The sequence below is a fragment of the Pteropus medius genome, unplaced genomic scaffold (assembly GCF_902729225.1).
Source record: "Pteropus medius unplaced genomic scaffold, Ma_sr-lr_union100, whole genome shotgun sequence".
In the NCBI taxonomy this organism is placed as follows: domain Eukaryota; kingdom Metazoa; phylum Chordata; class Mammalia; order Chiroptera; family Pteropodidae; genus Pteropus; species Pteropus medius.
In genome coordinates this window covers 14,156,169-14,168,748 of record NW_024342467.1, presented here as the reverse complement: position 1 = coordinate 14,168,748, position 12,580 = coordinate 14,156,169, and positions in this window count along the sequence as shown.

The window sequence follows — 12,580 nt, the reverse complement described above, 5'->3', positions numbered from 1 at the left end:
AGGGAACATGTTAGAATTTTTGTGGTAAAAAGCAAGAAAATGATGTTTATTAGCATTTAGATTTTGTGAAAGCAAGAATGAAATCAAAGGATATAGAGAATTATCTGGAGCCAGATACATAGATTTAATGCAAGATTCTCATTTTATTTGCCTATTTATTAAATAAGCATCAATTAATCAGCTACTATATTTTCCTAAGTATTAAAAACTAACACCAAAAAATTAAGAAGGATATGTTGCTTGGTCATGCCTTTGGGAAATCTGAAATCTGTTTGGAGAGATAGACCATAAGAAAAATGGAATTACCAGAGATCAATTAACCAACTGCAATTAGTATTACCATCATAAAAAAATAATCTGTAATGACTGAATTCCAACTATATGCAAAGCCTTGAGGAACATAACAAAGAGCCCTGGATGAGGCAAATTTCAAGAAAATTCTTGAAAGGTTGGGAGGGGTGGGAGTAGAGGTTGATGTGTACTGACAGAGAGCCAAAGAGAGAATAATACTGATTGAGATAATCGACACTGTGGTATAAAAGCCAAGAAAGGACACTGGGCTTAGAATCAGTGAACTTGGGTTGAAATCTTGGTTCTGCCCCTTGAACAAGGTAACTAGCATTTTGCCCTTGGACAAAGTAACTCCCACAAACCTTAGTTTTCACAGCAGTGAAATGAAGATAATAAAACATATCTTATGGATCGGTTGTAAAGATTAAATTGGTGAGCATATGTGAAAGTGTGGTGTTTAACAAAGGGCTTGACATGGAAGGCATGTCAAGGCTCTTTAAATGAATGAGAACAAAGTTGCAAACAGAATTTGAAGCAAAGAGTGTGTTTAAAGAGGAACAAGTCCATGAGGTTGTATGAGTAGAGTTGGTTTATCTGGTAGAATTCCTTGAATACAAGGCTGAATCATTTCAGGTTTGTTCAGAGTGACTATCAGGATCCACCGTCAGCTCTTGAATGGAAAGATGATCTTGATATTGTCCCAACAATTATGGGAAGATTGGATAGAGAAAGAATCAACTGGAAATTGGCAATTAAAAGATTCTGTAGTGTTTAGACATGAGGAGATAAACCATAAGCAAATGGAGCTATTATTCAAAAGAAAGGGATCAGAATTGAACATGAAGTAATCTGCACAAAGTGGGATTCACCATCACTCCAGGTGAAGCCATCACCTCTCACCTTGACCCCACAAGAGCCTCTGAGTTAGTTAGAAATGATTTCAGCTTCAGGAAGCAATTTAGCTGACTATTAGTGGTTTCAATAATAATCAGCATTTAATTGTTCCTAGGTCAAAAATTCTGGACAAGGTGGCTCCAGGATTTTTCATTGGTACCATATCTGCGTCTCTATAAATTTCTTGGCCTTTCTCTCATGGTCATGAAATGTCTGCCACAACTCTAGGTATCATGATATCATAGGCAGAAAGCAAGGACATATGGCAATGGGGGGAAGGCAGCATCAGCCAACCCTGATATCTGTTCCTTTTATCTAAAAACACAGTATCTTTTCCAGAAGCCTTCCAGCAGACTTGCTTTTATGGCACAGGGGTCAGATCTGGGTAACATGGTCACCTCTAGCTGCAAAGGAGATTGGGAAAATAAAATCTAGGCTTCCAGACAGTATGGTGAGAGGAGCAAAGAGACAGGATAACTCTTATGTAGCCATCAACAGTATCTGCCATGGCTTCCTAACCATTCCCTTGTTTCCAGATTTGTTCCCCTATTGTCCATTCTCTACACATCGGTCAAAGCATTCTTCAAAAAAAAAAAAAAAAAAATGCAACACCGATTTTATTATTCCCCTAATTAACACTATTCAGAGATTTCCTATTTGTGTAAATTAAGTCTAAACTCCTCAATTAGCTATAAGGCCCTGCACTATCTTGGTCCTGCCTATCCCTTTAACTACACTTCTCAAGGCCCGTCTCCTCCTAACTCAACTATTTCATGGCCACAATGACCTTCCATTAGTTCCTCTTCAGGGACTCCACATCTATTCCCTATCTGGGGATGATTCCCCCTCCCACATTTCACCCAGCAGCTCCTTCTCATACGGGTCTCTGCTCAGAAAAGTGTTCTCAGACTACCCTATTTAAAGCAAATCTCATGGTCTCAAACCCCATTGTTCTCTTTGACCAAACCTTGTTTATTTCTTTAGTTATAGTTACCACAATCATTAATTTCACTTATCACAATTGGTCATTATTTTATTTTTGTTTTTTTTTTCTTGTCTGTCTCCGCCTCTAGAAGGCAAGCTCTGTAAAGATAAATACCACTTTCTTGTTCACTCTTTTATGACTACTTCTTAGCACAGTGCCTGGCACATAGTAAGTGCTCAATATTTATGAATGGATGGATGAATGAATGAATACACACCGTCAAGAACTAGGTCTTAACAACAGAGGAGGAAGAAGAACTAGTAAAAGAGAGAAAAAGAGTGATAAGAGAATTAAGAAAAAATCGAAGGAGCCTGTATCATGTACACCAGAAGAGCTTCATGGGGGGGAGGAAAGGATTCATCAGCATCAGATGTCATAAAAATAGCAAAGAGAAGGAAAAGTCGAAAATACCAGGGGATGTGAGTAGGAGGGGGCCCATGCTGACTTCGGTTTAGAAGTTATATAAAAAGTGCATGTTCTACCTCTTGCCTAACTAGCTTCAGAATCAAAGAGTGGACATGACAGCCCTGAAAGCAAGTGGTTTGCTTTCCTTCTTGGCTCCAACAGACACTATATGGTAACTTTTCTTAATGCTTCAGTTTTTCAGTTATGAAACAGCAAGAGAAATATCTTAAATCTTTTTCCCTACCTTGGTGAGATAAAACAAATATCAAAAAACAAAAATAAAATAATTTAAGCACTCAGGATGCTAAGTAACAAATAGTTAATAATCCAAGAAATAGACATGTATTTGAAAAAGGACCCAAAACAAGCACGCTCATTCTTCTCCATGGAAAAACTAGTCCCTTCATATCATTCAATAATCTTTACCTTATGCTAAATCTACTCTGCCTTTTGTAGCTTTCGCACACAATTATTAGTAGTAAGCTGGCAGAAAAGCCACACAAACTAGTTTTGAGTGAGGAGACTTTGAGAGTAATTGCCCCATAAAAGTTTATCTTCTTCATTTAACTGCTATGTGATATTAAGTCATTACTAGAAGGAACAGAGACAATTTTGAGTCATAGCCTATGAATCATATTAGAGTGAAAATTGGTGATTAGGAAAGAGTATCTGAAGGGAATCAGAAACTCCCTGATAGTTCTTCCAGAGTTATTCCCAAACCATAAATCCATGTGATGATTTCCATTACATGTCCATGAACTTAAAAATATTATCCTACATGCTTTTAGAAATATCAACAGAATCAAAGCCTTACCTCTGTATAGGTGCTGCCAACGCAAGCAGATAAATGCCTTACCTTCTGATCTTCTTGAGAATAGGATTTATTTGGACATCATCAAAATTGTTTCTTGTGAATTGCCCAGTAGAGAGGGGAAGAAAGTGATCGGAGATTAGGTGGCCAAGATCTTATAAGACCCAGGAACCTCCTCTGCATCTTAGCAAGGATCTAGCTAGATGATCTCTTACTTAATTCTAAAAATTAATAAGAGCATTTAAGGTGATTTAATTATAGCTCAAAATGATTTTCTGGAAATAAAACTGATCGTTTTCATTTTAAAAATTAATAGATGAATTGATGAAGAGGCTGGCTGGTGGCTGTGGAGGTGTGAATTAGAGGCCAAAAGGAAGAACTACCTCAAGGAACAGCACGAAAATACGATGAGGTAGAAATTATGAAGAAAAAGGCCGAGTCTTAGAGAATGTCTATTACATAAATAGGAGTTCTAAAGAGAGAAAAAGATGGAAAGGTAATACAGGAATTAAACAAATGGAAAAAATGCTCCTTAGACTGCAGCTTCAAAGGGCATTGCCAAGTTGCTAGCAAGTTCTTGATAGAAGACACACTCCTAGTAATATCATTGTAAAATTCCTGAACTCCTAGTATAAAAATAAAAGCTTAACATCTAGACAGAATGAGTAACTCACAAAGGAGACAGACAGACACTGGATTTCTCATCCTCAAGGTGGAAGGCTGAACTAATATCAAAAGTGCTAGAGGAAAAGGAACCTGCAACCTAAGAATGCTACATTCTTTCAAGATATCGTTCACCTGCAGAGGTGAAGGAAGATGTTTCCATACATGGAAGGAGTCAAAGAATATATCACCCATGTATCCCATCTGAGGCAATGAATTACTACCGATCTCAGCCTAACCCAGGAGATGAGAGCGGAAGAGGAATGAAGAGGAAAGCAGACGATTTCAGAGATGTCACCCGGAAGAGGAAGGAAACAAAAAAAAAGAGGGGAGGAGCAAGCACTCTAAAGGTCTCATCTTAGGATTGGAGGAAATCCAGAGTAAATATAGCATCTTATGAGGGGACAGAGTAGACATCTTGCTTCAAGTAATGGTAGAGATACTTGGGTGTGATTATGAATACCGCGGAAGAACAGGAACCAGTAAGGAAGTCAATCAAATGTGGTTCCACCTCACTCATAAAAGAGGAAATGCAAATTTAAAGGATTTTTAAATGCCATTTTTACCTATCAGATTGGCAAAATTTAAAAAGTATGATGATATCCAGGGTTGCTGTCAAGAATAGTGGGGAGGTACCCTCATACACTTTTGATGAGAATATAATAGATATAATCTTTTTGAAGAGCAATTTCACAGTACCTAGTAAATGTAAAGTGAATATACCCCATATTGAATCATCCCACTTGTTTTTTTTAAATGCCTATGTATAAAATATATATTATTTTAGAGTTATGAAAGGATATTAAGAAACTCTTAACCGTATTTATGGGGAAGGTCAGAGCTTGCTTCTCACTTCCTGTACAGACTGATTATTTTTTACCTTAAGCATATATTTCCTTAAATATATAAAACTAGTTCATTAAAAATGTACATGCCCTTTTACCCAGAGATTTCATTTTTAGGAAGTTACACAACCATTCAACACTATTCCTGTGCATGTGCGGATAGATAATAGTGTGTAATGAGCATTCTTGTGCATAGGTTTGCCATAGAAAAGAAAAGAAAAAAACTAGAAAGTACCCAAATGTCCATCAATAGGGAATTGGTTCATAAATATGGGTACATTTTTACAATGGTATGTAATGCAGCCATCAAAAAGAATGAAAGTGATCTACATGTACAGATGTAGAAAGAAGCTTAAGACATTGCAAATTGTTGAAAAGTACTGTAATCACATTTGTAGAATTTTTTAAGGATATACGTACATATGACAGTAAACATTGCTGACAAGAAATTTTAATCGTGATTACCTCTGGGTAGTGGAACTGAAGATTGAGAAGTAAAAAGGCAGACTTTTGCTTTCCTCTTAAATACCTCAGTCTTTTGTATAGTTTTAATTTTTTCCACTAACTGTATTGCTTTTATAATATAAATTTTTCAGTTAACTTTTTAAAGGTGTAATAGATGGTATGTGTGGACATGTGTGTATGTATCCTCACACACACACAAAACTGTTTCCAGTGCATTAAAAATATCAAATGGTATGAAACATCAAAATGCTGATTACAAAAACACCATATTACCACATGGCATCTTTGTTAAATAATTCAGACTTAATTGTCAAGCATTTTTACCTTGACATTTTAGGATACCCTTTTGTACCTTCTGTAACTAATTACTCAACACTAATTGTTTCTCTCAGAAACGTACAGCCCCATTGGGAAACTCAGTTGCAGGGCACATACACCAGAGTGGATAAAAATCCCTGTCTTCTGAAACCTTCAATATTCTGCATGGCACTTGAAAAACATTTAAATTGTAATATCTAGAAATGAAAAAATCAATTTGATGTGCTATATGTAAAGCACAGCATCTCAAAACCCTATTGCTGAGCAGTTTCACTATCAATTGTATCGATGTAAATAAAATCTTTTAATAATAAGGATAATTACAAAATCTCACGGGGTTTGTTAGAAGCACACTTGTATTTAAAAAGGTAAACGTCTGTTAATATAGCAACCTTACCTACATATTTAATGACTTCATTTCTTAGTATCTTTCCATTATAAAATATTTGTCACATTTCTCTTTTGCAAGTCTGTTAGAGTCCACAAATCTTGCTCATGTCTCTCTCCATTGGGACACTTATCTTCAGTGATGAGAGATAAACGTCATTAATAAAGAAGAAAATGTTTTAAGCACAGAAATGGAAGAATCCTATAATGGCATAATAAGCACAATGCTCAGAATAGAGATAAATCTTAAAGAAATTAGCTTCTTTCATCTCGTTAGTGTCTTGGGGTCTTTTTCTGACATTGCAAATATAGAGCAAGTAAATAAACTTCCTTTTTTTTTCACTTGTGCATTTGCTTCTTTCTCTCATGGGTAAGGAGATAATAATCAAACCAAACTTTGATCTAGCATCTAGTTTTATATGCTATCATTGGACACTACCAAGTGCCTACAGAAATCAACTGACCATTCAAAAATCTTTCCAAGTATTTGGAAACCACTTGCCAAAATATAGACTAAGGTGGTCTATAATAAGCTATGATTCAAGGGCAAGCTTGCTGGATTGGAGTCATAAGTTCAAGTTTCTCATTTTCTGCCACTAGGTGCTTTAGAAAACTATGGGGATTTTTCTGAGCCTCACCCTCCTAGTTTATCAAACAGAAATGATAATTATGCCTATCTCGCAGCAAAAGCATTCACATAGTTAATCTGATGACTCCACAAAAGCAAGAATATGTGGAAGAATAGACGAAATAATATACTTGCAAGCATGCAGAAGGTAAAATAGTACATAAGCATTACATGCTTGTGCCGTTACTGCCAACAGAGATAGTAGAATATAGAGATTAAGGTTTCCAGATCTAGCACCAAACTGCCTGAATTCCAATTTTGACTCCCCCTCCAACTTAATCTCTCCAAGCTTCAGTATCCTCACCTGTAATATGGAGCTAATAACCTTTCTTATAAGCTGTAGGGAGGACAAAGTGAAATAATATATATTACCATTTAGAACAGTATTTGGCATGGATTAATGTTCAGTAAATACTTTCTCTTTTTAGTAACTACATTAAATCAGCCTTAAATAGTGATAGTGAAGACTAACTCTAATTCCAGCACAGATTTGATCCTTCTTCCCTTGTGGATCTGGGCATGCTGATTGTCTACATGCCCCACATTTTGTCACCTTGGACAATGACCCGTCTGGCTCCTCCCATTACATACACCTAACAGAATCATGGTTATCCAAAAGCCTTCAACTGCCTACATGCTATAGGTGACATTCTGACCCAACCCTTTACAAGGACAGCCAAATTCGATGAGACAAAAAATTAAAATGTTGAGCCTGGCATGGTCCCGGTCATATACTGGCATCACCCACATCTCTGGGGAAGTGCTTTTCTCAAGCAGTGCAAAATATACAATGCAAACTTATTGGGGTTTTTAAGATGTTGGCAGTCATGGATTCTTTGAATATCTGACAGAAAGTATGCCCACTCCCCAGAAAAAGTTCATATACCTATATGTACAAATAATTTCATATATAATTTCAGGGAGTTCAGATGTTCCCTGAAGCTCACCCATAATTAACCTATGCTTAAAATATAATTATGCATGTGCCAAAAGACAAAGAAAATTAATAAGTGTAAAATGATTTTTAATCTGAAAAGGAATACATCAAATATTAATAGTGGAGATTTACTTATTTTATGCCAGTTTTCATTGTTTTCCTTGAGAAGCTTGTAGTAGTTTCATAATTTAAAACTTCAAGTATATGAACATTCACACTGCACAACATAGAACAAACAATTCAGTTTGTAATCTAAATTTGAACAGAATTCAAAGATAAAAATTACTACTTGATACTTAGAAATATGTAGATGAGTTTGTTGGTACAGGAAGGGTGAAATTCAAGAGAATTTTCCAGAAAGTGAGTGAAGAGTCCAACAGTCATTTTTACTCAGTGGGGGATGACTTCTGGAAGAGGTGGGATCTGGGTTTTGGAGATAAGAGAGTCCCTGATAATCAGTATCTTTGGAGAAGGATAACCATAGCAATGGAGCCTGGTCTTCCCATTCCCAACTCCAGTTCTGAACCAGTCAACACAGGGAAAGTCTGTACGAGCAGAGAAAGAATACAGAACTCCACCTTGCCTGGGACTTCAAGGGCCTGGGGTTCACCTAGGCTGTCAGTCATAACTAGTCAGACAGACAAGGAGAAGGTCAGATTAGCCTTTGAGAGCAAAGCAAATGAAAGCACTCATTTATCTACAGTATTCACCACCCCATGACCGTGTGGGCAAGGACTAGATCAAGTGAAAGGTCAGTCTGTAAATAAGCTGCTGGGGTGAAGGATAGGCATAGAAAGTGTGAGTAAACAAAAACTGAAATGAAAGTAGGTCCTGAATGTCTGGACTTTTATAATGAAGTACTTTTCTTAATTACACTTAAAGTATCTCATCAATCATTTGATCCTCACTACCATCCCTCCGGGTATTAATAGAATGCACAGTAACTCTGAGCCTTCTCTACTAAGCGTCCCACTGGTGGAGGCTGAACTTGGATCATGAAGACCCGAGGACGTAATTCAAAATTGTCCACTAATGCCATGAAATGTCTTTGTAATTCTTGTGTTCTTATGGTTTGCTCTTAAAATTATGCAAATTTCATATTCTAGCCAATAGCATACCTGTTAGCTCATTCGAAATTATTATTTCTAAGTTTTCTAACAAAATAAATGTTCAAACATTTCTGCTTATTTGAAAAGTAAAGAATCAGCATTATATTTCCCCCATTTTATAAATGAGAGCCATACAGCTATTTAGTGGAAGAGCTGAGATTTAACACTCACCTCATTCCAAACAGGCAGCATTCTTTCTATGATTACATGTGGCAAAGGAGAGAAATAGCCTAAATACAAAAAAAATGTTCAAATAACCCACAAGAAGGGGAAATAAAAGAGTGAAAAGAAGAGGAAAAAAACAGAAAATAAATAAAAATGATAGACATAAATTCAAGTATATCAATAATTATATTAAATGTAAATGGTCCAAACACATCAATTAAGAGATTGTCAAAATAGATTTCCAAAAACATTATCAACAAATTATGCACAATATACAAAACAAGTATAATGGTATAGATAAATCGAAAGTAAAAATAAACAAAACAAAAACATACAAACATGAATCAAAAGAAAGCTGGAGTGGCAATATTGATAACAGAAAAAGTAAACTTCAGAGCAAAGAAAATCACCAGAGATAAACACTGACATTATATAATGGCGAAAAGGTCAACTCAGCTTGAAAACATAACAATCTTAAATATATATGCACTTAACAACAGAGCTGCAAAACATATAAAGCAAAAATGCCAGAACTGAGAGTAGAAACAAGCAAATTCATTTACGATTATGAAGGCTTCAACATTCCTCTCTCAATAATTGTTCAGATAAGTAGACAGAAAATTAGCAAGGATAGAGAAGAGATGAACAATACCATTAGTCAATTGAATATATTTGACATTTATTGAATATTCCACTCAACAACAGCAGAATACACATCCTTTTCAAATACACATGGAACAGTCTAATGACCCTTGTCTTGGGTTTTAAAAACAAATATTAATAAATTTAAAAGAACTAAAATAATACAAGGCATGTTCTCTGACCAAAATGGAATTAAACTAGAAATCAATAATATAAAAACAACTTAGAAATCACCAAACACTTGGAAATTCACACACACACACACACACACACACACACACACACTTCTAAACAATCTGTGAAGTCAAAGAAGACTCAAAAAAAATTAGAAAATATTTTTAATGAAAACATAACAAATCAAAATTCATGGATACAGTAGAAGTGTGCTTAAAAGAAAATTTATAGCATTAAATGCTGATATTAGAAAAAGAACAAAGGTCTCCAATCATTCTACTTAAAGACACTAGAAAAAGAAGAGCAAAATAAACCTAACACAAACAGAATAAAGAAAATAATAAAAATAAGAGCACAAATCAATAAATTTCAAATCAGAAAAATTATCAATAAAATTGATAAGCCTCTAGTGAGACTGACAAAGAAAAAAAACAGACAAAAATTACCAATACTGAGAATGAGAGATATCACTACATACTCTGCAGACATTGAAAGGATGAGAGAATATTATTAATGATTCAATAAATTCTACAACTTTGATTAAATAGGCCGATTCATCAAATCAACAACATCTAAACTCGTCTAAGATGAAACAGATAGTTGGAATAGTTCTGTAATAATTAAAGTGAATTCGTAGTTTAAAATACTTCTTAAAAAGAAATCTCCAGGTCCATATGGTTCCACTGGTGAATTCTACTAAATATTTAAAGAAAAAAATACAAATTCTATGCAATCTCTTCCAGAAAACAGAAGAGTAGGGAACACTTCTAAAAGTACTTTATAAGGCCAATAGTATCTTAACAAAATCATACAAAGTCAGTAAGAGAAAACTATCTTCTCTGACATGCCAGTGCCACTACAGACCAATCCTTCACTGTTATAGATTCGAAATTCCTCAACAAAATACCAGCACATCGAATCCAGCAATATGGAAAAAGCATAATATGCCATGACTAAGTGGGCTTTGTCCCAGTAATGCAAGGCTGATTAATACTCTTAAAGTCAAGCATATTAATTGTCTAAAGAATTAAACCGACAAGATCATATCAATTGATGCAAAAGACAAATACTGTGTGTGATTCCACTTATGTGAGATATCCAGAGTAGTCAGCATCATGGAAACAAAGTAGAATGGTGGTCGCCAGGGGCTGGGGGCGGGAGGGTGGGGCGGTAAGGAAGTGGGAAGTCGTTACTCTATGCGTATAGTATCAGCTTTGCAAGATAAAAATGTCCTAGAGATCTGCTACACAACAATGTGAATATAATTAACACTATTGAACTGTATACTTAAAAATGGTTAAAAGGGTAAATTTTATATTAGATTTTTTTAAGCATAATTTTTTTAAAAAAATTTTTAACTAGATTTCTAGGCCCCACCCTTGATCTGGTTGAGAATCCTTGGAGGATAACCTGGGAATCTGCATTTTAACTAGCTCCCCAGGCTGTTTGGAAATGCATTCAAATTTGAGAAACTCTGCTCTGGTACGTATTTCCAAGTACCTCAGCAAACTACTAAGTTCTCTGTCACCTCTGCCCTCTCCTACCATTCACCATGCGGGGTGGGAATCCCTTATAACATACAACTCACAGGCATCTGTCAGATTTTCAAAATAAAACTACTTCCTTGATTTTTTTAATTCTGGGGTCTTTCTCCCATCAGTTTTTTTGGTTTTTTTGTTTGTTTGTTTGTTTGTTTGTTTTTGCCAAGAGGAATCCGTGACTGCTCTCCGCTAAAGACTGGATGGCTACCACCAGCAGATGACCTTCTTGCTTCTAATAGTGCCTGAGCAAGCCTTGCACAGCTTCCTTGTGTTGTTATCTGCACAGACACTTGTGTGATCAGATCTGCCCACCAGTTTACTCCCAATAACCCATCAATATAGCACAGCCCAATTAAGAGACCCCTGATATCTGTCTCCAGAAACACTCAGCACCAGATCTGTTTCAAGTCTGAGTGGAAAGGTATTTCTCTTGATTAAAGGACTGGGTTGACCTAGAGTGTATTTGTGTTTTAAAAGAAGAATGTATCTGTCCAAGGAAGTCTCTGATGCAAGTAAATTCTCTAACAGGAAGAAGTTCAGAACAGTGGGGTAGGAGGTGGTAGCAGTTAATCCCTGTTTTATCAAAAATAAAAAAAGAAGAAGAAGCCGAGTCTCAGAATTTCTTTGGCTTAGCCAAAAGTAAACCACAAAATGTGAAAATGAAGCTCTACCTTCTAATCGTTGATTCCAAACCTCACTGTCTTTCTGCCAGTGAAAGTAACTCCAAATGCATATTTATAATTTAAATGTGGCCATTTACCACTTAGCTCCAACTCTCAAGTCTTTCTTTTTTATAATTATGGTGTTTATTTAATCATCCATTCATCAAATATTTAAGGACATCCATGGTCTAGGCATTGCTTCATAATAGCTATTTAAGGGGAAAAAAATCTAGATGTTGAGTATTTAAAATCTAGCATCAAGCCCAGGAAGCAAAATACTAAAGATGAAAAAGTAAAGATGAAAAAGTAAGAAATAAAATTTAAGGAGCGCTTTGAAACACTAAATTGCAAATATCAAAAAAATGGAAAATGCACTCCCTTCAGGCCTATACTTTTGGACCTAGCCAGGTTAATTATTCAACAGCCTAAGGGAGCTGACACAGCCCACCCAGGTAAGTTTTAGGACTTGCTATAAAGAATTAAGAAACGGATATGAGAACAAGCATTTAACTTTAATGTGAACATGGTCAGTGCTTTCTTTCCTTTTTCTGACCTAAGGTCATTAACTTACCCTCTCTAGCCTCAGTTTCCTCCTCTATAAAAATTCAGGCCTCAAGAAAGTCTCTTTCAGCCATATGCCCATAGCTTTACGATTCAT